We start from the raw sequence: 25,329 nt of genomic DNA, 5'->3' as shown, positions 1-25,329 counted from the left end.
ACCAGGCTCTTTTCTGTCTCCTCTTTTTTGTTTTATTTATTTCCCATACAACATATTGTCTCTAAAATATGTCATCCACACTCACGAATTTGAGTATCATCGACCTCATCTTTATCCTGTGCCAACAGGATAACTTTATCCTAAGTGACTAACAATTTTCATGTACCACCTATAACTTTAACGAAGTTACTTAAGCTTTCTCAACCTTAGTTGTCCCATCTGTAAAAAGGAATAGATTGTACATCTGCCGTGGGTCACACTATAAAGTGCCAGTGAGGCAATTTAAATATTTTGGCACAGTACCTGGCAAAAAGCAAGTGCTTAATTGTACCCTTCATTAATAGTAATTCAAATAATTTTGGATTAAAACATCACAAAATTCAAGTAACTTGTAGTAAGAAAGTATTTGGTAAATAGAAAAAATTAAGACCAAAGTAATGAATTGATGTTTACACAAAAGACTGTATTAGTTTATGTGGCACTACCTGCAATAACATATGAACCTAAATTTTTAATGACCAACAAAGTAGAATTTCATTTTTCACTCATTTAAAATACAACAGGTGGGTAGAGGCGTTGCCCATTCATTAATTTATTCGGGTACTCTGATGGATGCAGATTTGGTAAACATACAGTTCACCTTCCAGGATTTTGCAGCTGGTCTTGCCAGATATTCTGCCACTGTATACCTTGGGTCTCCATCTTTCTAGCCTCTTACACAAATTTTCTTGCCATCCACTGACGTCTTACCAAGCTAAGAGATATATCTTTTAGGCTTTTGTTGTTGTTGTTGTTGTTGTTGTTGTTGTTGTTGTTGTTACAGCTCTCCTCACTTCTAAGTACAATTTGGGTAATAGTTCTAGTAACACAGGCTGCCTAAGAGATAAATGCCAAAATCTCAGTGGCTGAACACGGTGAGCATAAAAAATTAACATCACTTGTATAGTATCTTTCTCAACTTCTTGCTAAACTATAAATCAAGAAACATACATCAATTCTTGCAGTATAGGTAATTAGTAACAAGCAGCATGACTTGGGTGAAGTTATTTACCTTTTTCCTGTCTGGGGTGGGGGGGCACTTTCTATTGCCACGTATTTTTCAAAGCACTTCATACCTATTAACTTATTTAATAATCACAAGGACCCTCTATTATTGGCCCTGAATTACAGACAAGTAAACTGAGGCCCAATATATCTACATTCAGAAACACTGTCTTTCTGATGTAAAATGTTACAGATGATCTAAAAGTTAGTATTTGAAACTTCTTAACAAACCTTTTTGGGGGTGGGGAACCTTCACACATCATCACGTGTATCTCATGTGGTTACTTTTTAACAAAAGCCTTCTAATGACACACACTTTGTCACACTCATAGGTTTCGGTAAATGATGAAAGAATAGTAGAAAGTCCAACAAATCTTTAATCACTGCTTTTAAGACGCACACACATTTCTTTCATCTCTGCATAAAGTCAGTGCAGAGGTCAGCACTTCTCAGAAGTTACCCTGGGTCCAGCTGCTGGAGAAGAGCATAGATCCATGTTAATGTCCCACGCCGTGTGATCAGGATGAAAGGGGCCATTCTAAGGCATCTACTGACTCCTTCCCCCAGCACCTTAGGTTACACCTCCTTACGCTTTATGAGATCTGGAAAACACATGGGCATAATGTCTTTATTAAGTTCAGAGAATAATAGAGGAGCCAGAAGGCGATTTAAAACCCAGAACATAGCATGTTAGGAACTCTGGTATTCATCTCAACTGCCAGATTCAAGAATCAGTGAAATGTCAAATCAAGCAGTGACATCTCTGCACTGAGTGAAAGTTGCCAAAAACACTTACTATATTGTATTCTCTACCTTGAGATAAAACATTAGATACATATGACATATGTAATACTTTGTGATATCTTGATTTCTGCATGATGCAAGAAAAAGTTCACTTTTTATTACCTATAAATAAAAATAAATACCTAGAATATATTGAATATCTTTCAAATATGCAATAATACTTACATAAAATATTGCTTTAGTAAACTATATATTGTGTATGTAATTCTATATTACTACAGTTGGGCCAGTATGGTTGTCTTTTAAAATTTAATCTTCATGAAACAGAAATTTACGTGTCTTATACACCACCGTATCCTCTAAAACAACTTTGTGCCAGGCATATACATTATATGACAATATTTATACATTTAATAAATACACATGACTGCATATTATTAACAGGCAAATGAGCTATAGAGAGGGTAAGTAATCTATTCAGGTTCACATGCCAGCATACATGTGTTTGAATTCAAGATTATTCCTAAAATAATCCAGTACTACCACCACTATAAAAAATGGGGAAACAAGGGGCGCCTGGGTGGCTCAGTCGGTTAAGTGGCTGACTTCGGCTCAGGTCATGATCTCATGGTCCGTGAGTTCGAGCCCCGCGTCGGGCTCTGTGCTCTCAGCTCAGAGCCTGGACCCTGTTTCAGATTCTGTGTCTCCCTCTCTCTGCCCCTCCCCCGTTCATGCTCTGTCTTTTTCTGTCTCAAAAATAAATAAACATTAAAAAAATTTTTTTTTAAAAAATGGGGAAACAAGTGACAGTGACAGCTAGTGCTCTGCAACTCACAGAAGTCCCTAGGTCTAACCCTGAAGTGTGCCACTAGGAAACATGTCAGCCACAAAATTTGAATCACTGTCAAGACCCATATCTCTCTCCACTTATATCATAGGTATTTTTGTCTCCAGCATGGACCATGACTCCATAAAGAACAGACTTCATGTCTTATTTGTATTTGTTACTATGGAGCTAGTATAGTGCCTTGTACATGGTAGAGATCCAGTAAAGTTCTGATGAATTGAATCAGAGAAGGACAATATGTCAGTGGCACAACTAATTTGTAGAATGGAATATTCTTTTTATTGGATATGGCAGAATGTAAGTATATACATATAAACATATGTAGGTACATGCAGGCAGGCTGACCTAACCTACTATCAACATAGCGTCAAAGTCCAAACCAAACTAAAGGGCTATAAAGCAATGTTTCCTTCTAACTTTTTAGAGAGATAAAAGAATTTAAAATGAAACCAGATTATCCTGCTGTGTGTTAAAGCTGGCAGTGGTGGGCATGAATCTCAAAGTAGACATAGATGCTGTGTTGTAAAAGGGACATTGAAAGGCAAATAGCAAGGCAAAAGCCAACCAACTAAAATGTGGCACAGATAACAGAAACAGCCCAGACAGTGGTTAGCATTAATATAAATACACACCGGCACCTTCTGTTAGACTTTCTTAATATCATTAACATGCATATGTGTGTATGTTAAACATGTGTGCATACAGGCGTGTGTGCATACATATACATAGCAACAGACAGATGGACAGAGAGGCTCATATTCAGAATTGGGGCTATCTGGCCAAGGATAACAAGACCTCCTGTGTAGATCTGGCATTCAGAAAGAAGGCTCCAATCTGGGAAAAAGACAGGCTGTAGAAAAAGTTTGACAAAATAAAGAAGTGCTCCATTCCTAAAGGACATGAGATATGAACACATGTTGTCAAGCACAAAAGAGTAAATCAGTTGTCCCAGCTACTCCAAGTTGCATACAAAGCAAGACAGAAATTATTAACTTAAATTGGAGAAAACAGGGCAGAACCAAATTTGATGCAAAACTGATGAAATGTTTAATTTTCCCGCGTCTCTTTCTGTCTCTTTCAGTCTCTTTCCTCATCTTTTTTCTTTTTTTCTTACCTCCAAAAAGAAAGGGAGGTCTCTTACAGATTAAGGTCACACATGAGAAAACTGTAACATCATTTAAACAATGACAACAGACAAGTAATGATGGGAACAATAATCATCCCAGACAACAAAGTCTAGGGAAACTATTGCTATTGTGCACAAAACCAAATGCTTATCTTTCAGGCATTCAAAGCAAAAGGGAAATATAATAGGATACATCACTCTCAATAGCTAATAAGGCAGAAAACCAAATTATCAGGAAAGAGATATTTCCCTAGCTCTGAAATCTGAGACGAAGCATTGCATGGGTCTACACTGGGACTTCTTGGAATCACACAGATAGTATTGTAATAAGTTCTTTCAGGAGGACCAAAAAAAAAAAAAAAAAAAAAAAAAGAAGAAGAAGATATAAAGAAACTTTGGATAAGTAATGAATTCATAGAAGTAAGATAGAAAAAAATCAGCAATGCAAGTGAAGATGCGACATATAAGACTAAAGGAGACAGGCAGAAATAAATCATCACAAAAGGTAAAGAAGCACAAAGAATATAAAAGTAGTAGAATCATTTTCACAATTGACCTGGACATGACAAAATACGGATGTAAAAATGATATAAAATTCCATGGACCAGTATCTGTCACTGTAAATGTCTTCATTTTTCTTAGCAATGTATTCATTATTTTCATATAGGTCTCTCTGGCAGATCATTATGATTCAAAATTCTTATTTTAATGTAGTGGCTACTGAATTAAAATTTAAGCTACTTTATAAAAATTCATTATGTTATCTTTCAATATCTTGCCTTAAAAGCATCCTCCATTCCTAAATGTCATATTACTTTGTAGAGCTGATCTTTTGTTCGTGTGAGAAAGAATGTAAGTTTTGGTATTAGACGGATTTAGGACTGAATTTCACTCTTTAACTTATTGGCTGTTTGACCTTGAGCGTATTAGTCAGCCCTGGCCTTTTTTAATTTATCATATGAAGTATATAATTCCTATATCTCTAAGTTGTTGTTATTATTAAGTGAGATCATGTATATAATGTCCCCAGCAAGTTTCCAGGCAAGTATTAGATAAGTAGATAATGGGTCCATCTTCTGCCCTACTCTGACAGGGTTGGGACCCCATATCTTAAGCAGGTAAACGAAGCAGATACATGTCAGGTAGCAAAAAAAGAAACCTTCAAAGGAAAGAATTTCCTAAATATTTATATAATGAAAACAAGCTTAAGAAAATCACCCCATGTCCATAGTTGTTAAATCATTTCACATTCAACAGTTCATTCATTGAATATCTATTCAATATGAAAAGCATCATGCTGGGTGATATATGTACTAAAATAAACTGCTCATGCTTCCCCCAACAGTCTAATGGGGGACAGACATATATACCTAAATATTGACTGTTAGTCAAGTTCCAAGAAAAACAAATAAGACTGCTGCCTGTAGAACAAATGGGAAGTTTCACAGTAGTTCCAGAAAGGGTAAGAAAACCACCATGAAAGTTCCTCATCAGCTGTAAATTAGAATATTCTTCATATTATTAAATGTATGCAACACTGTAATGATTTTTGTCTCCCATGAAATAACATTTCCTCTCAAAAAGGTTTTAGTGGCCACATTTTATCCTAAGAAATTCATAAGTACCAAGATTCTTCAGTAAAAAATAAGCTATATTTTACCCCTGCAAGTTTAACTTCGGTTTTCCCAAATCAAATTGAAGGTCTGATCTCCCCTTTTCTAATAAATACAAATCAAATTTAGTCATTCTCTTATCCTTGCTCTACCACCTGAGACCCACCAATTTTCATGGAGTTTTTTTTTTCTTTTTTTTCATTAAAATGAATCTCTGTAATATGGCAACCACACTAGTTTAGTTTTATAAAATTATCTTAAGCATTTTCATGACTTATTTCGTTACTTAGAAGATATTTCAATATTATGGTTTATTTCAAGCTGGCAAGATATTTTCTTATAATTGTTTAAGGAAGTTTTTTTAAGTTCAAAAAAAATGTTCCTTATAGTATTTGTAATAACTTCCTGACAGAGCATAGAACTTTACAGAACACCAAGAACAGATACAGAGGAGTAATTCCTCTAGCTCACTCCCATGGTTCCCAAGAGTTGTATAAGGTTGGAGTCCTATGGTTAGTTCAAAGATTGTTTAGGCTCTTAAAGAATTATTCTTGAAGTTTTAAGTATTCAAGTGGAAATAACAGTACATTCTAGGTTAGGCCACACAAACCTATTTCACTAAGGGAATGGCAAACTAATGGAAAATCAAAATGATATTTTTAGCCACTTGTATATTCAGCAAATATTTATTGAACATTGCTATATGCCAGGCCCTGTTTTACTTGCTGGGGAAATATCAATTGGTAAAATAGACAAGAGTCCTTATCCTCCAAAAGCCTACCTTCTGATGGGGAAGCAGTTATAAACCCAGGGCCAAGTTATCCATTATACATGGGGCCTAATGCCCAGGATCCTTCTGGAGGCCCACAAAAATGTTTTTAATTGTAATTTCTTTTAAAACCAGAAAAAATGTGAATATTACAATAATATTGCATCCACCCTGGATCATATTTTTCTTTATATCAATGCAGTCATAAAATACAATTATAAATATTTTTTTTAATGGAGGAAGAGGCCATTACGGCAAAATTGCCTTGAGACCACAGAAGTCATACTGCAGATTGTAATAAATGCAATGAAGAAGTAAATTACATGGTATATTAGAAGGTGAGATGGGGCATCTGGGTGACTGTCAGTTGAGTGTCTTCAGCTCAGATCATGATCTCGCAGTTCCCGAGTTCAAGCCCCGCATCGGGCTCTGTACTGACAGCTGATTTAGAATCTGTGTCTGCTTAGGATTCTGTGTCTCCCTCTCTCTGTCCCTACTGCATTCGCACTCTGTCTCTCACTCTCTCTGTGTCAAAAATAAATAAACATTTTTTTTAAAAAGGTGAGAAGTTCTATGGAGGGAAAAAATGGATGGCGATAGAGTGTGGGATAAGGTTGTTTGTAATTTTAAATAGAGTGTTAGAGAAAGCATCACCGAGAAGCAACATTTGTGCACAAATTAGTAGTAGGTTAGGTAAAGAGTGGTGCAGAGATCTCTAGGTGAAAAACATTCTAGGTAAACAGATAAGCAGATGCAAAGCCCTGAGATGGGGGTGTGTCTGGCAAGTGAGGAAGCAACAAGGAGGCTACTATGGCTGCAGGAAAGTGATCTCTAGGAGAGGAGAGGAGTGGAAGATCAGGCCATTCAGGTTTCAGGGGTCAGACTGTATAGTGCTTTGCAGGCCACTTCAGGTTTACTCTGAGTGATATAGAGAGTAAGTGGAGGATTTGGGGCACTGCTGTTATGAGTTGAATGCTGATGTTCAAAAGTTATGCTGATGTTCTAGCTCCAGGTACCTGTGAATATGACCTTATTTGGAAATAGGGTCTTTGAAGATCTGATCAGATTAAGATGAGGTCATTAGGGTGGGCCCTAATTCAGTATGTCCAGCGTCCTTACAAGAAAAGGAAAAGACAGAGACCCAGGAAGAATGCCATGTGATGACAGAGGTTGAGTTTGGAGCAATGCAGCTGCAGACCGAAATGTGACAAGGATTGATGGCCACCATCAGAAGCTAGGAAGAGGCAAGGAAAGATTTGATTCAGACACTCAGAAGGAGCATAGCTCTGCTGACATCTTGAGCTCCAACTTCTGGCAGAACTGTAAAACAACAAATTTCTGTTGTTTAAGCCACCCATTTTGTGGTACTTTTTTATAGTGACTCTAGGAACCATATAAGCATTTAGTTCTAACAGCATCTCTCCGGCTGAATGCTGAGAACAAACTATAGCGAGGTCAAGGATAGGAATGAGAAGCCTATCTTAGGTCAAGTGTCCTGGGAAGCAGATTCTGAGACAGAGGATTGCAAATAAGAGATGTATCTAGGAGTGCTCTCAGGAAAAATACAGGGTGGGCATGAGGAGGTGGGGGGGGGGGAAGGGGCAGGGGAGAGGGACTTAGGAGGAAAAAGTGGAACAGCAGTAGAGCCCTCAGGCACTCCAGTGGGGATTCACTGAACCTGGGATGGTCCTTCAGAATCATCATGAAATAGGAAATAGGCCTATTATAAATACCCCTGTGAAGGTATTGAATACAGGTTGACCTCTGGGGAGGCAACAAAATCTTGAGTAAGACATCTCCCTTCAGCAGAGAGAGGGAAATACTTGAGGGACTCATTCGTGAGCAGCCTACATTCCTCCAGCTGTGCAAATGAATACTTTGGTCCTAGGGAGAAGGACAATGTAAGGTGTTTCATAGCATCCCTGAAAGAGGTTATTACATTATAGAGGAGAGAGTCAAACAGCATGGGAAAACATGGGAAGTAGAGTATACACATGGAATTCTATGTGTGCAAATAGCATAGTTGTGTGTGTGTGTGTGTGTGTGTGTGTGTGTGTGTCCTAAGAAGGATCTTCCATTTGAACAGCACTCTACATTTATAATATATTTAATTTGGTAGCCACAATAAACTTGTAGTGTGGGTAGAACAGATATTTTAAAAATTGCTTTGATGTTTATTTTTGAGAAAGACAGAGCATGAGCAGGGGAGGGGCAGAGCAAGAGAGGGAGAAACAGAATCTGAAGCTGGCTCCAGGCTCTGAGCTGTCAGCACAGAACCTGACGTGGGGCTCGAACTCACAAACTGTGAGATCATGACCTGAGCCGACAGACACTTAACTGACTGAGCCACCCAAGAACCCTGGTAGGACAGATATTTTAATATACAAATTTTACTGATAGGGAAAATAAATAGAAATATTAAGTGACTTTCCCAGTACAGAGTGAGTCAGTGGTAAGAACAAAACTGAAAATACAGTCTTCTGAATTCATATCCTGAGCTCTTTGTACCATGTCATGTAGCCTAAATATCACTTCAATTATTTGGCAGTGATTGGGCTACACAATTCTCCATATTTTTTTATTTCAGAACCACCAAAAGAGTATATGGCAAGAGCTGCATAGTTGCTTATAAACTTACATAGGTTTCTTCCTGGACCCAAAGCTAGAGTATATTTGCCAACTTCCTTTACAGTTGGGTGTCACCATATGACTGAGTTCTTGTGAACAGAATCTGAGTGGATATGGTAAGGATCATGCAGGCCCATAAATAAAATGCTAAGAAACCTTCCCTCTTTTTGGTTACCTATAGTCTGTCCAGTACAACCTCAAAAGCTTTGTGTAAAAGGCTTATATATCAACCCCCCGGCTCCACTTTCCATGTTAGAGTCCTGACCCAGGATTATCCCAACCATTATAGAATCAGAAACACAGTATGCATACCTTAGTGTAACATGTACAGTATAGATTTGGAATGTTATTCCATAACCTTTCATATAACTAATATATCTCATTACAATTTTTTTTCGTTTTATTTTTATTTTTGAGAGACAGAGAGAGACAGAGTGAGAGCAGGGGAGGAGCGGACAAAGAGGGCGGCACAGAATCTGAAAGTAGGTTCCAGGCTCTGAGCTGTCAGCACAGAGCCCAATGCAGGGCTTGAACTCACAAACTGTGAGATCATGACTTGAGCTGAAGTTGGATACTTAACCGACTGAGCCACCCAGATGTCCACTAATATATCTCATTTAAATCTAATATTAAATAATTTAAGGTAAGAATATACCAAGCTATTAGCATGTATACATTCAATCTCTTCACCATTTGTGAGAGAAATTGGAGGAAAGTTATTATTCTATTTTTCTAATTGTTAAATCCCTGAGAGAGAGAGAGAGAGAGCATGCTTGAAATAATATAAATAAATAAATAAATAAATAAATAAATACTTCAGATTTATACCATTCCAACTTGAATACACACCAGATGTGTTTCATCTGGAGGGAAAATTTGCTCATATAAAAAAAAAATCACAGGAAAGTAATCTGAATATTCAGGCTTAAGTCATGTGGTCATCTGTAACAAATCATGGAGAGAACTATTTACAGTATCCAATTTGGCCTCGATCATGTGCCTTCCCTCTGTAGGCTGGGTATCAAAATGGACAGATCATTACCAATATATAAAGTGAAGAGGAAAAGGACACCCCAAGGAAGAGATATACTATTTCCAGAAGTGTGAGGAGAGAAATGACCAGACAAAACCCACTGATAGCTACTTTTGGCTTCATCAAAAAGAAGAATGAAGTACAACACCACTAGGGCTATTTTCCAATTAAGTACAGAAATACAGCTGGATATGAGGAAAGAAATAGAACCAGGGCCCAGAAAGCCATTCAAAATCTCTCTCTGCGGTTTATCTACATTCCTCTCTGTGAGTGTATTTTATCTTCTCTCTGTAACTTAGCCTTCTCATCGCTTTTGCTGGGTGGAAAAGCAAGTTTAACTGATGATAGAATAGTCTATATCTCTCCTCAAGAGTGAACCACCTCTGATTCTTGAATTAATACGGCAGGAAAAAAGGGTCACACCACAGTTTGGTCATTTACATGGCCAATTCAGAGAAAGAAACAATGACTCTCTCAACCCCAATTCCAATTTCCCTAGGTACAAGACTTGATTAGCTTGGTGATCAAGCAACTTACGTCCACCCTTCCATGATCCAATGAACTGTAGCTGAGGAGGGAGCATCTCATTGTGAAAACTTGCTTTTAGGATCTCTACCAATACAGGCAGAGGGGTAGTAAGATAAACTTGTCTAAATGGTATATTCTACTGACTGTTTAGCCTTGAGAAAGTTATTATACTGTATACAGTATCGGAATCTTAGTATTATTATTAATAAAATGGGCCTAATATGTTGCTGGTTTCTTGGGAGGATTAGACCCATCCCATAGCAGGTGATGATCATTACTTAAAAGAAGTTATAGTCTAAAATTAATCAGCTGAAAGAATTAGTCATATTTTATTTATTCTGAACAGAAAATGTTATCCCCTGGCTTGATCACTAATTAGATGATTTCCAAGCTCTAATACAGTTCTTTAATGCTGATGATTTTTTTAAGTCGATCAAAATCATTAGCCCAGCAACAACAAAAAAATCAAATGTACTTTAAAAGCAAGAGATTTGCTAATGTTGTAAGGCTATTCCAAAGCATGCTATAGTATAAAATGATTTTGAAAGAGTTCAATTTGTTTTGAGCAATGGCTGCTTACCCTAGTCAAGGTGACTCATTTGAATTTGATGGCTCTCATTTAGATGTACAACTTCTATTAATATATAATCTTAATAGAATGATAGATATATTAATATTAATTGGACATAGTTTAATAGATATACCTTATGTATTTGATAGTATATATGATGTAACACTCACCTTGAATTATTTCATTCACCAAACATTTACTGAATATCTACTATGGGCCAAGTACCCTGTTGCCAAGTAGACAACAGCCATTATTTTTCCTACCACGTCTCATTTTGCTTTTATAAGAAAAGAAGTGAGGTGTATGATTGAAGCAGATACCAGAAATGAGAAAATCATCTAACTCGGAGTCCTACAAAAATAATGTGACCAACATTCCCAGAAGAATAATGCAATATGTCTTCTATGAGTTCACCTTTCTGGAAAATCCAGTAGGCAATCTTAAGGGGAACCTAATTTCCTAGGTACCAACATAACACAGATTGCATGTTAGCACTATAACAACATGCACTTAGAAAAATCTTCCCTTGAGTACATCTTATCTGATAATTTATATATAGGTGCAGAAGAAAAAAGAAGTTCTGATTAAGACTAACCATTTTAAAAATCTAACTGCATTCTTCAGGAAATTATTGCACAAAGTCAGGTTTAGGTAGCACGATATAGCAGCATATATGGCCGTGGATAGCTGCTGAGCTTCCTCCACCCTCAGGGATATATTGAGACCCTTTGGGTAGTATAGTCTGAAAAATCCTAGAGAATGATTTTGATTAGCCAAGCTTGGGTCGGCTGCCTTTACTGAACCAATCAACCATGGCCAATCGACAGGACCATATAGTATGGACAAAGTCACCTCGCATGTAGGAACCATTCTTAGAAAAAGGGAGATAATTATGAGGTAGGTATCTACTCTTGGTGTCTACTATAGTCTTAAAAGAGAGGCTGGCGAGCAGAACCCAGCAGAGTGGCAATTTTTTACAAAGGAACAAAAAGTCTATTTCCTTCCTTTCAAGAACATGGCAGTCATTATTGATTATCTCTGGTTGACCATGATATTTTCATTTACAAAGTACAAGCATATTTGTCTTCTTAAGAAGGAGGCCTTAAGAAAACAGTGTTTGGTTTTTGAATATCTTCATATTTCTAGAATCTAGAATCTAGACACTATGATGTGCTTCTTTTAAGACAACTGTGTTTGTATATGTGCTGAGTACTTCTGTAAGAGCCAGTGTTCTATTACTAACATTTACAGTATATGGCTGAAAATATTTGGTGTTGAACCTAATTTGCAGCCATGAAAGGTAATTTAATTGTTGGATCTAAGGGAAGGCAATGGGGAAAGTTACAAGAAGGAGAAGGAGAAGAAGAAGAAGAAGGAGAAGGAGAGGAGGAGGAGGAGGGGAAGGAGTAAGAAGAAGGAGAAGGTGAAGAAGGTGAAGAAGGAGAAGGAGAAGAAGCAGGAGGAGGAGGAGGAGGGGAAGAAGAAATAGAAGGAGGAGGAGGAGGAGGAGGAGGAGGAGAAGAAGGAAAGAAACAGAAGAAGCATCATGTTGTTTCTTTCACAGTCCTCCAAAACTGACATGCATGTAGGCAAACATTAGCGAAACTATGTCACAGAGTTCTAAGGAGACTCTTTCATTGGGAAGAAAAAAAAAAAAGGATTTGGAAAAGTTTAGGATTAGTTAGGAGAAGCTGTTTTAAAAAACTATCTAGAGGTACCTGGGTGGCTCAGTCAGTTAAGTATCAGACTCTTGGTTTCAGTTCAGGTCATGGTCTCATGGTTTGTGAATACCAGCCCCCATCTGGCTCTGTGACGACAATGCAGAGCCTGTTTGGGATTCTCTCTCTCTCTCTCTCTCTCTCTGCCCCTCCCTCCTCTCTTTCAAAATAAATAAATGAACTTAAAAGAGTTTAAAAATATCTAGATCTAGATTTACCTTATCTATATGTATAGATAAGCTTCCAGGTCTTGAAGAATGTAGAATACACAGATCCTCTTATGGGTTGAAAAAGAATAAGGGTAAATTGCTTGAGGCAGGAGAGAAAAGAAGATACCAAATTAGCAGGTCGATATAATCTGGGTAAGATTTTACAGTCTTTTAAATGGCCCTTTGATGTATATTCCAGGGAACAGAGAGCATCACCAGGCACTTCTTAGACTTAAGCTATCCCTTAGGGCAATCAAATAGGTTGATAGTCCATATATTCTAAATTTAAGTAAATATTCTAGTGAACCCAAGGCCTCCTAGAATTCTCATCATGCCATGGCATACTAGGAATCTGAGTACTATGATTTGCTACCTGCTTTGCAGATGTAATTTAATCCTGATTACCTGGATTTGTCAGTGTGTCTGGGCCCAGTAGCATTTACAATATTAACTGTCCACTGATATTCGATCAGCTATTAGAGAGTATTTTTCTTGATGGCAGAAGCTCAGTAATTTCAAATTTTGTGAACGTTTATATCAAGTTGAACCAAAAGGTCACTTCATGTGAAGGGGACATTGTCTAGCTAGTGTCTGCATTAGCCATTCAGTCAGTTACTGAAAACCTAATGTATGCAAAGCTCTGTTCAGGGTGGTGCACACAGATAAGTTATAGTCTTAGGAAAAAATAAATATGAAAAAATCTGATTTTGAGTTGGGCACATGATTGCCTGAAGTAGTCAATGTTTTCCATTAGCCTTGTAGCTAGCTAAGTGTTACCATCTCAGCATTTCTAAGAATGAAATGAAAGAATGGTGCGTACAGCTCTAGGAAAACGTCACGGGTTTGAGTATACCTTTATCTTCCTCCTTTTCTTCTTTACTTTTGCAATGGAGGCATGATTGCTAGAACTGAAACTGGGAATAAAGGTCATAGGTGGCCACACAAGAAGATAAAGAAGGCATCTACACCCAGGATGTTTTGGGGGGCCATAATAACTCTGGATCACCAATTGATAGACTTTTCACTTGAAAAAGTAATAACCTTCTATCTTGTTTAGGTTGCTGTTATTTTGTGTTTCTGTTGCTTGTAGCAAAAATGAATCCTAACTAAAATAGAATGTATGGGTCATTAAAAAAAAAAAAATTTTTTTTTTGCTTTAACCAACATTTTTCCCACTAACTAAATACCAATCCAATCAGATAAGAGGGCTTTTACTGAGCATGAAAAAACAAGATCTCTCTGAATACATACATACCTCACATACTCACTCCCCTTACATAACAATTATGACTGAGATGTATATCATTGTAAAAAATCCTTGTCCATACCTCTGTTTATTTCTGTAGAAGTTGTATCTGTAAATAGAAACATTGGATTAATGACATCCATATTTTATAAGTCAGTTGACATACATTTTCAACTTTCTTTCCAGAAAAATGTGTCAGTGTATGTTGTGAGCATAGGGGCATGCCTGTCTCAACACACTTTTTTTTTAGAGTTTAGAGTAGGCCCCTGTTACTTTTCACCTAATTTCCTGGGCAAACCATGAAACCTGGTAGATCTTGCAATTGCGTAAATTTTTATGTATGGGATTGTTTGTATAGGCAAAGCATCCTTCTCTACATTTATTGGTTATTTATTTGTGTTTACCTATTCTGTGAACAGATTATCTATGTTCTTTTCTTCACGTTCACCCTGTTGGGGATCTTAGTGTATTTATTAATTTGAAAGAATTCTTTGGTCAGCGAGTTTTACTAGTTATTAAAACATGTTCATATTGGTTATCCTATTTCATTGGATATTCAGCTTTTTAAATTTAGGAGAGTTCTTTTACACATGGTAAATATTGACTTTTTTCAACTTTAATAGAGCTAAAGTCAACTGTGCCATCATATTCAAAACCCACTCTAGCACACAGCACTACCATGTATAATAGTTATCTTTGCTCAGTCATCATCTTGGATGCTATCTTGTCCCTGAGAAAATGTTAAATATAGTTGTGTAGCAAATAAGGCACAGAATTTACTAGATTTTATTTTTCTAGAAGGTTCACCATAGAAAGATATTGGCAAGAGTCATGGATTTCTTGGCAATGGAGTAGGATGCTTTGTGTCTTAAATATAGAAGACTATGCTTATCAGATTGAAGAGGATTTGGAAGCATGAAGTTTGAGCCTAACATACAGGTAGCTGCTATAAAAGCTGCTACATTGACATTTGATTAAATTGTATAAATAATTAACCTATTCTCTTCCTTTCCATGCTTTTCTTTAACTTATTTTTTACTCACTTCCCCCCCCTTTTTTGGTTCTTTCTTCCTCGTTTTTTTTTTTTTTTTTTTTGTCTATAACTTTATTTGTCATCAATTCTTTGGTGAATATTTTCAATTACTTATTTGACTTAATATGCTTACTTTTCAGTTACTATGTTTCATATTTAATAACTTAATATATATAGTTTTCAGTTAATATATTTTATTTCTTGAAATATTAATTTCCATTTGAAATTTAATTTCTCTCTCATATACCTCCGAAACTGTCAAGATGTGATAAGATTGATTCTAAAAATTGGTCTATAGGTACCGTTTACTTATATTTCTGCTGCTACCATTAATAACATTTAATACCTATACCATACCTTTCATTCCCATTTTATTATTTTATTGCTTTTCCACATATATCCATTTAGGAGATGAATTGGGTACTTTCCATTTTGCCTCCTTTACAAATAAGAGCCTCTTGTCACAACTGGCTAGAGCCTACTATTTCCAAAATTATTTAAGTAACAAGTGACTTCAGATGTCAGTTTATATTTTCTTTATGTAATCGGGGGAGTTCATGGATGCCTTATTTTAGGCAAATTCAAGTAGCCTAATTTAAGTGTGTGAACATCTCAGTCAGAATCCAGCAATATCATGAAAGCCCTCTCCCATTTTTTTTAAAGGAATTACAATGCAAAGTACTGTGGATACATAGTAATCTAAGGTTATACAGATGATTAAAATTTGGAATTTGCATTTAAGGAAGATCCAATAACCTGAGGAGGCATACAGACAAGCTACTCGTTATTTAAAAGAATAAGAAGAGAAAAAAAAAAAACAACAGAATGAAATGGGTGTTATCCTAGATATACCACCAAAGTGCTATGGGAATATAAGAAAAGGGGTGATTATTTTGATCGGGGTTGGTAAGAAAAGGTTTTTTGGAGCATTTGGCATTGGAATTGAGCTTTGAAGAACCCATGAGATTTTGATAGTCACTTGTATTGGGTATGGTCTGTTAATGCTAATGAGGTTTTGGGTTCTTCAGATGTACTGTGGTTGATTATACCTCCAAAGAGCTCTGGACGGGCATTAGAGCCCTTCTGAATATATACATTCAAATACAATTTGGATATAATGTGCTTGTTGAATGCATATAATAAATCTTACTTTCTCTCATAATTGTAACTCGAATTTACTGGTACAGAAAATAACACCTTAGTCTTTTTAGATCATGAAATTTTAGAGGAGGAAAAGACCTTATAAATTACCCGCTTAACCTTCTATCTTATTTATAAAGAAAGCACAAAGGGGCTCAGTAATTGACCAAGGTCACTCAGTTAACTTGAGAAGGCTTTCCCCACCATCAGAAGGCATTGCTTTGCAATCGGCACCTTTCTATATCCGTTATGGCAATTTTTACTGACATTGTGAAATAAAATCATGAAATCCCCACGTCCGATTATCAGAGGATACTTTAAAGTCTGCAATGAACTTGCACGTTGAGGTAAGTTTGAAGAAACATAAAATGGACCAAAGGCAGAAAACGCAACCGAGACTAGGTACCTGCATAATGAAAATATGAAATAATCTGCACCTAGAAAAGGAGAAGCTGGCAGGACTTTCATTCTGACGTTTACTCACCTGGGGTGGAGTGGAGGAAAAGAAGAGGGGCGAGAGTGCGAGAGGGGAGGGACAGAGACAGAAAGAGAGGTAGAGAGAGAGGGGCTGAGGTAGAAGCGTGCCTCAAAGCCGGGAGGAGATGTACCCTTTGTTTGACAAACCCTGAAAGGGAAGCCTCTTGTAGCAGCCCTCTCATTCCCACCTCCAAGCGTTTGCCGAGCTGCTAGGTGGAGTCCGCGCGGCGGAGCCCGAGTGCACTCCAGATCCGGGTTTTACCTGCCACCCCCTTCCCCCCGCGCGAGCCCCCTCCCCAGCTCTCAGCGCTCTTGGCGCTCGCCAGCCCGCGGCTCATTCTGGCCTCGGCTCGGGCCCCGGCTGCGTCCGCCGCGCGCAGGCTGCACGGCCCCGGCGCGCCCGCGCTCCGACCCGCTCTCGGCGCGTCGCCGGGTCTCCTGCTCGCCCGGCACCGCTCGCCCCAGTTCCCGGGAGCGGGGATGCAGATGCTGCCGCTGGTCCGGGTGGGCGCCGCCGCTGCCGCTGCTGGTTTTCCCCGGACTGCTCGTTGCCTCCGCTCCGACAGCTGCCGCTGCCGCCGCCTGTGACTCGCCCCCTCCCCTTTCTTTCTTCTCTCTCTTTTTTTTTTTTTTTTGCCTCCGTCCTCTTTCTCCGGGTGTGCGCGCGCGCGGATTGCACGGTTTGCTTTGGCAGGAGCTCGCTCGTGTGTGCGCGTGTGTGAGTGTGCGTGTGTGGAGAGCGCCAGAGCCTTGCTCGCTCTCGGAGAGTCGAAGAAGAGAAAGAACCGAAGAGGCGGCGGCGGCGGCGCGGAGCTCGGGGCCGCGCGATGAAGCTCCCACATGCCCGCAGCTGCCCGGCCCGGCCGGCGAGCTAATCTGCCACCCCCCGGGCTCCGGGCTCCGCGACCCCCGGGACGCAGCCCTCGGCAGCCGGGCGCCCGCTCCGCCCGCGCGCCCCCACCGTGCACTCGGGAAGGAGTTTGCGTGGCCCTCGCTCCGGCTCTCGGCGCAGGTTGCGGGCGCCGGAGGAGACCCTCCGCGGGGAGAAAACCTCGGGAGAAGGAGGAGGGTTTGGCGGAGAAGAAGCCACCCCTGGCTGTCGCGGCTCCCCCTACCTATTCCACTGCTCCCTTTCCCAAGCGGAAAGGGGAGGACGAGGAAGAAGAAGAAAAAGAAAGAGAAGGGGGTGGGGTGGGAGAACTGGATATAAAGATCGGCTGGGGGGATGGTGGAAGATTTTTGGTCTCTCCAGCAGCGTCTTTTCTTGAGCGGCGGCGGCAGCAGCAGCGGCAGCGGCGGCAGCAGCAGCGGGAGGAGAAGCAGCCCCAGCTATGACTGCCGCATGTTAATAGCTGCCGCTTGGGTCTCTCGGCCGCTGCTGGAGACGGAGCCCGACTCCGAAGTTGTGCAACTGTGGACTGGGAGAGACATTTGAACCTTGCTCTCTCTTTGCTCCGTTTTTACCCCCTCGGTGTGTTTGAAGCGAGACAACGTACAGGAAGACAAATCTTTGGTTCTTTTTCCCCCCCTTCCCCTTTCTCCGTGGCTGTGTAGCAGAAGAAAGGGGGAAGGAGAGACTTTTTGTTGCTGTTTCTTTGGCTGGGGTCTCCACCCTCCTGCTGCTTTCTCTGCGCTGTGGTTATCATTCCTTGCGGCGTGTGGTGGGGGTGTCTTCTCCGGGGCCGGCCGGTCTTTTGCCCCGGGCTCCATGGCTGGATTGTGGAAACTGCACTCGGCTGCAGGTTGTTGAGCAACTGATGGGACGATCTCAGGGACCGGCGGTTACGAAAGGTAATTTATTCTTCTCACTCTTCCTAATAGTGGTGGCCCTGGCCCGGCGCAGGCGGCGGCGTCCGCGGGGCGGGCAACCGAGGGGGTGCGGGATTCACGCACACTCACCCACCCACTCACACAGTCGCCCTCACACACTCGCCCGCACGCACACTCATCCGATCGTGATGCGGGGCGGGAAAGGGAGCCTCCTGGCTGGTGGGCGCTGGGGTTTGGCACGGGTTCGAGTTCTTCCAGCAACTGGGCGATTTGGCGGAGGAGAGGGATGAAGGGGAGAGCAGACCCGGCGCATTCGCAGTCCGACACGCTGCGAGTAGGAACTGGAATTTCCACCCCGGGAATTCTCGCTCCACTCTCACCCCAGTGTCATCCCTTGGTGGGGGCTGAAAGCAGACCAGGGGGCGCCTTCTCTCCGCTGACCCAGAGCTGGTGCCGCTGGAGGCGGGAGCGGGCTGGAGAGCAGACAGGGACCGGGTGAGAGCTGCGCTCTGGGGTGATGGGGACTGAGGGGCGGCGAGCTCACCGCGATCCTTCCTAGACGCCCGTCTGGAGCATCCATGGTGGCCGCGGTTGCCCAGGTCGCGCCCCTGAGTGGCAGAGCTGCGCTGCCTTTCCGTACCCCGCCCGTGGTGTCCCCTTCACGGCAGTTTGGTTTAGAGCTGCTTGCCCAGGCTTTGTTAGGAGGTTTTGGTTGGAAAACGCTGCTACTTTCGTGGGTGGCCCGGGGCGGCGCGGTGTTGGGAGTGGGCACGGGGCGGGGGACGGCGTTGCACGAATCGGGGCACCGGGGATGCCAGGGCGGGGTGGAAAGAGCACTGGTATCCGCGGTCGGCTGGGTTACAGGTAGGAGGGCGGGCGACCCGGAGCCTCCAGCGGGAGAAGGGGACGCTCCGGCTCTGGGGAACGTAGGTGCCTCCGCGCCCCCGCCACTGGTCCCCCGCCGGAGCTCAAGGGCTGAGCGTGCCAGGCCCCCACTTATAGGTGGGTGTGTGTTCCAGGGGTGGGGGCGACCTCTGCTACCAGGGTCAGTTGGCGGTGGGGTCGGCGTGTGCGTGACAGTGTGCGCGCGTTCCTGCGCGCTCTGGGGATGGCCGGAGGTATTTGTGGGGATGGCAGAGCCGATGCTAGTTGAGCTGATCTTGCTTATCGAAATCGCCTGGGATCCGCTTAACTCGAAAATCTGGTTTGAGGAGGCCGCGAGGCCCCACAGGGGTTGCGAGGAAGCCACACGGTGTCCCCTCTGCCCCCGTGAGGAGCACCTCCGCGAGATGCGTGGCGCGCGTGAGTCTCTGGTGCAGCGCTCTACGCACCCCAGATTGGCCCTGATGAGGACCAAGGGATAGAATAGTCATCTCCGGGGCACATTCACATAGCCGAGTCAAGCCAGCACAACCCTAGTTCCTGTAATTCTCTGGTCACTTCCCTCAGTCTGATAGAAACCCGCGCTGCTTTATTTACGGCCAGAGATATCCCAGAAATTGGGCGAACTGGAGGTGTGTGAGCCACCTCTGGGTGTCTCCTCCCTGTGCCTGTGTGTGACCCTGCCTGCGGTAGTTGGGGCACATTGTAAACAACCGTGTAAGCACCCCTGCCACAGTCTCCTTTACAGCCGAACCTGCTGGTGTCTGTTGTGTTTACTTTCCTGGGTGGATTACTCATTAGGAAGTATAAGCCTTCTTGCACCTCTGATTTTACATCCTTCCAGCCAGCTGCTGGGGAAATGAGGAGACGCATAGACTCTGGCAGGAAGGAAAAACTGCCTTCTGGGTTTTGCTCTGAAGTAAATAGGCGGTCTGCTAATTTAGTGTCATATGGGCTATCAACACTAGTTAAAGAATGGCGTTGTAGAATCTACAAAGGCACACATTAGTAATTTCACTTGCAGAATGCTCTTCATTTCCCTGTGAGATTAAACAGAATTTAGCTAGATTTCCCTGGTTTGTTTTTCAGTCTGTAATGGTACCAAATGACCCGGAGTTCTGGCGCCCAAGTTGTCTGTTCGTGGATTACAGACAGAATTGTCAGTTCTTTTATAGCATCACCAAGGTTTCCAGATAATTTGTGTAGGAGCTAAAAGGATATTTGTGTTGAAATATCTCTCAGCTTTGTTTCCCTCTTTTTTTTTTTTTTTGTCACCAAAGCAAGGGTTAAAAATGTACAAAGATGAATGGTTTTTAAAAAGTTAAAAAGCTAACCTGCTTTTCAGTTTCAGTAATGAAAAGCTACTAAATTCCTTAGTTGTAGATCAGCTCCGACTGCTTTGGTGTTTGGTACAAATGACTGTGTTCTATTTTGTTTTTAAAAGTATAGCACTGTAAGTGTAAAAAGGTACTTATTTTCCAGGTACTCTAATTCTTTCTTTCTCCTTTCTTCCTTCCTTCCTTCCTTCCTTCCTTCCTTCCTTCCTTCCTTCCTTCCTTCCTTCCTTTCTCTTTCTCTTTCTTTCTCCCTTTCTTTCTTTCTTTCTTTCTTTCTTTCTTTCTTTCTCTCTTTCTTTTGATCTTGACTTCTTGAAAAAGCTTAGGCTTTTGCACAAAAAAAAAAAAAAAAAAGGAATAAAGAATCACTGATGCCTGATTCTGATTAAGTTCTGTTTTTATGCACGATTGCTAGTGGCCGTCATATTCATAGAAAACTTAGAGAATTGTGATTTAATTTATGAGGCTCTAGCTTCATACATTTGTTTGATTTCTAGGGGATATGTGTTAAAGTCTTTACACTTGTAAATATTTCTGAAGATTAAGGGACACTTGTCCTGTCATTTCAGAAGATCTAATCGTAATGATTCCCAGCCCTTACACTAGAAGATTTGATCAGATCTGTTCTTTGTTTCCTAGCAGCCTGCTTTTGCTAGCAGTCATACATTCCACAGGTCCTGATGTCATTAGAACCAAGTCTGTCAGTGTATTGTGCTGTCTTTAGCTGAAGGTGAATGTGTCAAAGTGGTGGAAGGCCATTCCATAGCACTTTCATATCACTAAATATTCAATAACCTGCTCCATTGGTGTGTATGTGGCCTAGACTATTTCTATACACTTGGGTGGGAGGCAAGATCAGTATAAAGGTTTATGTGAACTATTTAAATATTTTAGTTTGACCTGTTAGGCTGTATCAGGCATCCCTGGCCTGAAGAGTGATAAACCAGCATGTGATTTGCCTGATAGGTAAATGCTTTTGATGTCTCATTTTAAGTGGCTTGGTGTGATTATCCTTCAGAGTGAGAGCTCTCCTCAGAAACATGAATGGAAGGTTTTCTTAATGATCTTCTTACAGTTTGGAGATTTAAATATTCCTTTCCACAGGGAATAATAGCAAGTGTGAGACGTACTGGCTCCAGCTACTGTGGCTGGCATTGTTTCTAGTAATTAAGAAAGGCAAATTTTTTATGGTCTTGATTTGTCTTTGATTCTTTGGTGAGCTGTATGTAGCCTAGGAAATCCGAAGTAGGAGATTTAAACATGTTATAAAAGCAAAAAGGTTGAAGTTAGTCAAATAATACAATGCTAAACTGAATTGTTCTTCAGATTTCATTTGGACCACTTTACCTGCTGCTTGAAACTCTCCCTGAAAAGGGTTGCCAAGCAAGAGTGACAGTGACTGTTAGAAGGGGGGCATTTTTGCCCAGAAATCAGTAAGGAAAACTTAATTGATTTTTGTATTTAAGAACAAAGAGCAATTTTTGAGAAATGTGCAGCCTTAATTTAGCATGGTATGGATGGCTAGAGCAGTTGGAATTAGAGGGAGGTGATCTTAAGTTTTGCAAATGGCTGTTTTCCCTTGGATTTCTTAGATTTGCATTACATTCAAATATGAATTTGCTCACATAGGGAGAAACCCTGAAGACAGAGGCTGTATTGTAATTTAGCTTTTGTTTACATTGAAGGACATATTTACACTTAGATTATTATTGCATTTATGTCCTTTCTTTAATGCAAATGAATTTCTTTATAGAAAGTCTATTTTATAATAAAATATAAAGTAGAACATCCAAATGCAAGTAAGGTCCTCCTGACATTTTCCCGTTGTTATCTCCATTCGTGTGTGTGTGTGTGTGTGTGTGTGTGTGTGTGTGTTGTTGTTGTCGTTGTTGTTGATCAATGGGGAGAGAAATCCAGATTTTTCATTCATTGTGATTTTGGTATTGCTGCTTATTGGCCAGTTTGAAAAAGTGGTGTGAGCATGCCTCTAGATATCGTTTATGAGTCCTAAGATGTGCATATATCCCTTCAAAACTCTTTAATGTCATGCTGACTATCTGTGTGGCCCTATAAAATTAATTCAACTGCATAAGTGGCCATTATAACTTTTTTCTTAGAATTATGAAGTGTGCTCATGCAGTAACAAATACATTAAAAATTAGCCATCTACCCAGAATTAATTGTGATTCTCCATTTGTTTTAGGGCACGGGTGGAAGAAGGAGAGTTCTTTCTACATTTGATCATAGAAGATTCTGTAGATCCTAATAATTTATGTCTTGCTTATGTCTTACTGACATTTAAAACAAGAATTTAGTTCTAGTATTAATGAATTTCTTTATCAGAGTGATTATATGTACACATTTGAAGAAGTTACCATTTGGTCCATATTACTGAAGAATCTAAATGGAATAATATTGGTGGTAATTCTGTTTTTTGTGAAACTTATCTCAGAGATGGAAAATTAAATCCCCCAACTGAATATTTCTTTCTGGTAAAACTTGTGGGTCAGTTATTTTGTAGAGCAGGTTCAGGAAAAGCTCTCTTCAGAGTACATAAAAAGAAATGGAAAAAGAAAACATTTTTGTAACAATGCTATGATGTTATTTGCCTTTACTCTTATACTTTTTTTTTTTTTTTGAGAGAGAGAGAGAGAGAGAGAGAGAGAGAGGTGGGAGAGAGGAAGATGGAGAGAGAGAGAGAGTCTTAAGTAGGCTCCATGCTCAGCACAGAGCCCCATGTGGGGCTCAGTCTCACAAACATGAGATGATGACCTGAGCCAAAATCAAGAGTTGGAGGCTTAACTGACTGAGCCACCCAGGCGCCCCTTACTCTCATACTTTTACAAGTGTACCATGGAGTTTTCCAGAAGGCACATGATCTGTGATGAAATCGTTGCTCTGATAGCATATGTCATGTGTGCTTGTGTATTCTTATGTTTTACATTTTTCTCAGTTTACCTATTAGTACATAAATATTGATAGCTATAATCAACACAATCAAGTTGCTTTAGGTCATCAGTTTTTAAGCATGTGAAAAGGCCCTGGGACCGGAAGGTCTAAGAACCACTGGTGTTGGCTTTTGCAAGATCTGTCTCCTTGTCCTTACAAGTGTCTCTTCATTTGACCATATAAGGAGTCATCTAGGATAAGAAAAAATAAGTAGACTGTTCAAACTTTAAAAAGACACAAGTAGGTTGGATGTTTTATTATTTGACATTTTCAGTATTCTCTTTCCAGTGTAGAAAGCTTGTTTCTCATTTTTTGGTTCCCAGTTACTGAAATAGAAATTTTAAAGATGCAGGTCTCCAGCCTGATTTGCTGACAGTAGCAGAAGAGTTACTGGGAATACTTAAAATCTGGGCCCTGGGTCTGGATATTCTGATATCTGGAGAGACAGAGTGGTGTGGTGGTGAAGAGAAGGGACTCTGTGGTGTCTTTGCCTAGGTTTGATAACTTACTTGGCTTTGGGTCAGATACTGGATCTCTCTATGCCTCAATTTCCTGATATGTTTTTTAATGTTTACTTTGAGAGAGAGTGCAAGAGCATCTGAGTGGGAGGGGCAGAGACAGAGAGAGAGAGAGAGAGAGAGAGAGAGAGAGAGAGAGAATCCCAAGCAAGTTCTGCACCATTAGTGCAGAGCCCAGTGTGGGGTTCAGTCTTATGAACCCTGGGATCATCACCTGAGCAGAGATCAAAAGCCGACGCTTAGCCAACTGAGCCACCCAAGTGCCCCGTTTTCTGATATGTTTTAATTGGTCATAACAGTTGTTCCTGATTCATTGCTTGTTGTGAAGATTTAAAGGGAAAATATATGCAAAGTGCTTAAAAGAGTTCCAGGCACATAATAATGGAGATGCAACTATATGCTGCTGTCATTATTACTATATTTGCTGAGTCTCAGAAAGGTCCCAGAAAACTTTTAATCAACTCCCCATGTGATTCAGATATGCAGTTATGTTTCACCTCATTGCTTTAGAGTATGTCTGTTAAGGGCTCTTAAATTTGAAAATTTCATATAAAACATAATCTTGGCTTTATTTTACCCTCCCACTTTAAAAGTCATGAAAAGTTCTGTTTTTGTTTGTGTGGTTTTTTTTTTTGTTTTTTGTTTTTTTTTTACTTATAGTAAGAACTAATAAAACACCTTTCTTGGCTTAGGCTAAGTTTGAAGTTGGGTAGAGAATGAATACCCAATTAAAACTAGATTTCAAAGACCCTAATTGAATATTTATGTATCTTGGGAATTATTAGGGAGGAAATCACTTTTCTGAAGTGATATCAAGACGACTCACTGCACTCTTAGTCTGTTAATCACTATCCAAGCATCACAACAGGCCATTTTCAGTGAAAAGGATCTTTGGGGTAATTATCTAATGTAACTCAGTTTGTTTGTGAATGGTAATATGCCTAATGAGTAAGGGAGGCTCCACATAGAGATTAGTTTTACTAGATGCTAAAGTTTGACTGGTGAACTGTAATACTTTTGAATGACACATCGACATCTATGCAAAAGCTTTAGAGATCTATTATTTATAAATTAAGTACATTTGGGGGGAATATATTCCGTGGCTGGTTTAATTTCTGACCTAGGCCTGCCACTATGAAATTAGTGT

At 40.4% G+C, this 25,329-nt stretch overlaps 1 long non-coding RNA gene across 1 annotated transcript; it reads right to left on the bottom strand.

Annotated features, from left to right (window-relative positions):
- Positions 1-12,863: 12,863 nt before the first annotated feature.
- On the bottom strand, positions 12,864-16,755 carry LOC122237729. The gene is made up of 3 exons (XR_006216348.1): positions 16,734-16,755; positions 14,159-14,185; positions 12,864-12,930 (listed from the first exon to the last, which is right to left on the bottom strand). It is a non-coding gene; the product is annotated as an uncharacterized LOC122237729 (long non-coding RNA).
- Positions 16,756-25,329: the final 8,574 nt, after the last annotated feature.

Source organism: Panthera tigris, chromosome B1 (genome assembly GCF_018350195.1).
Source record: "Panthera tigris isolate Pti1 chromosome B1, P.tigris_Pti1_mat1.1, whole genome shotgun sequence".
Taxonomy (NCBI): Eukaryota; Metazoa; Chordata; class Mammalia; order Carnivora; family Felidae; genus Panthera; species Panthera tigris.
Note: the sequence above shows the minus strand (reverse complement) of the source record. Positions and strands in the feature narration are given on the sequence as shown.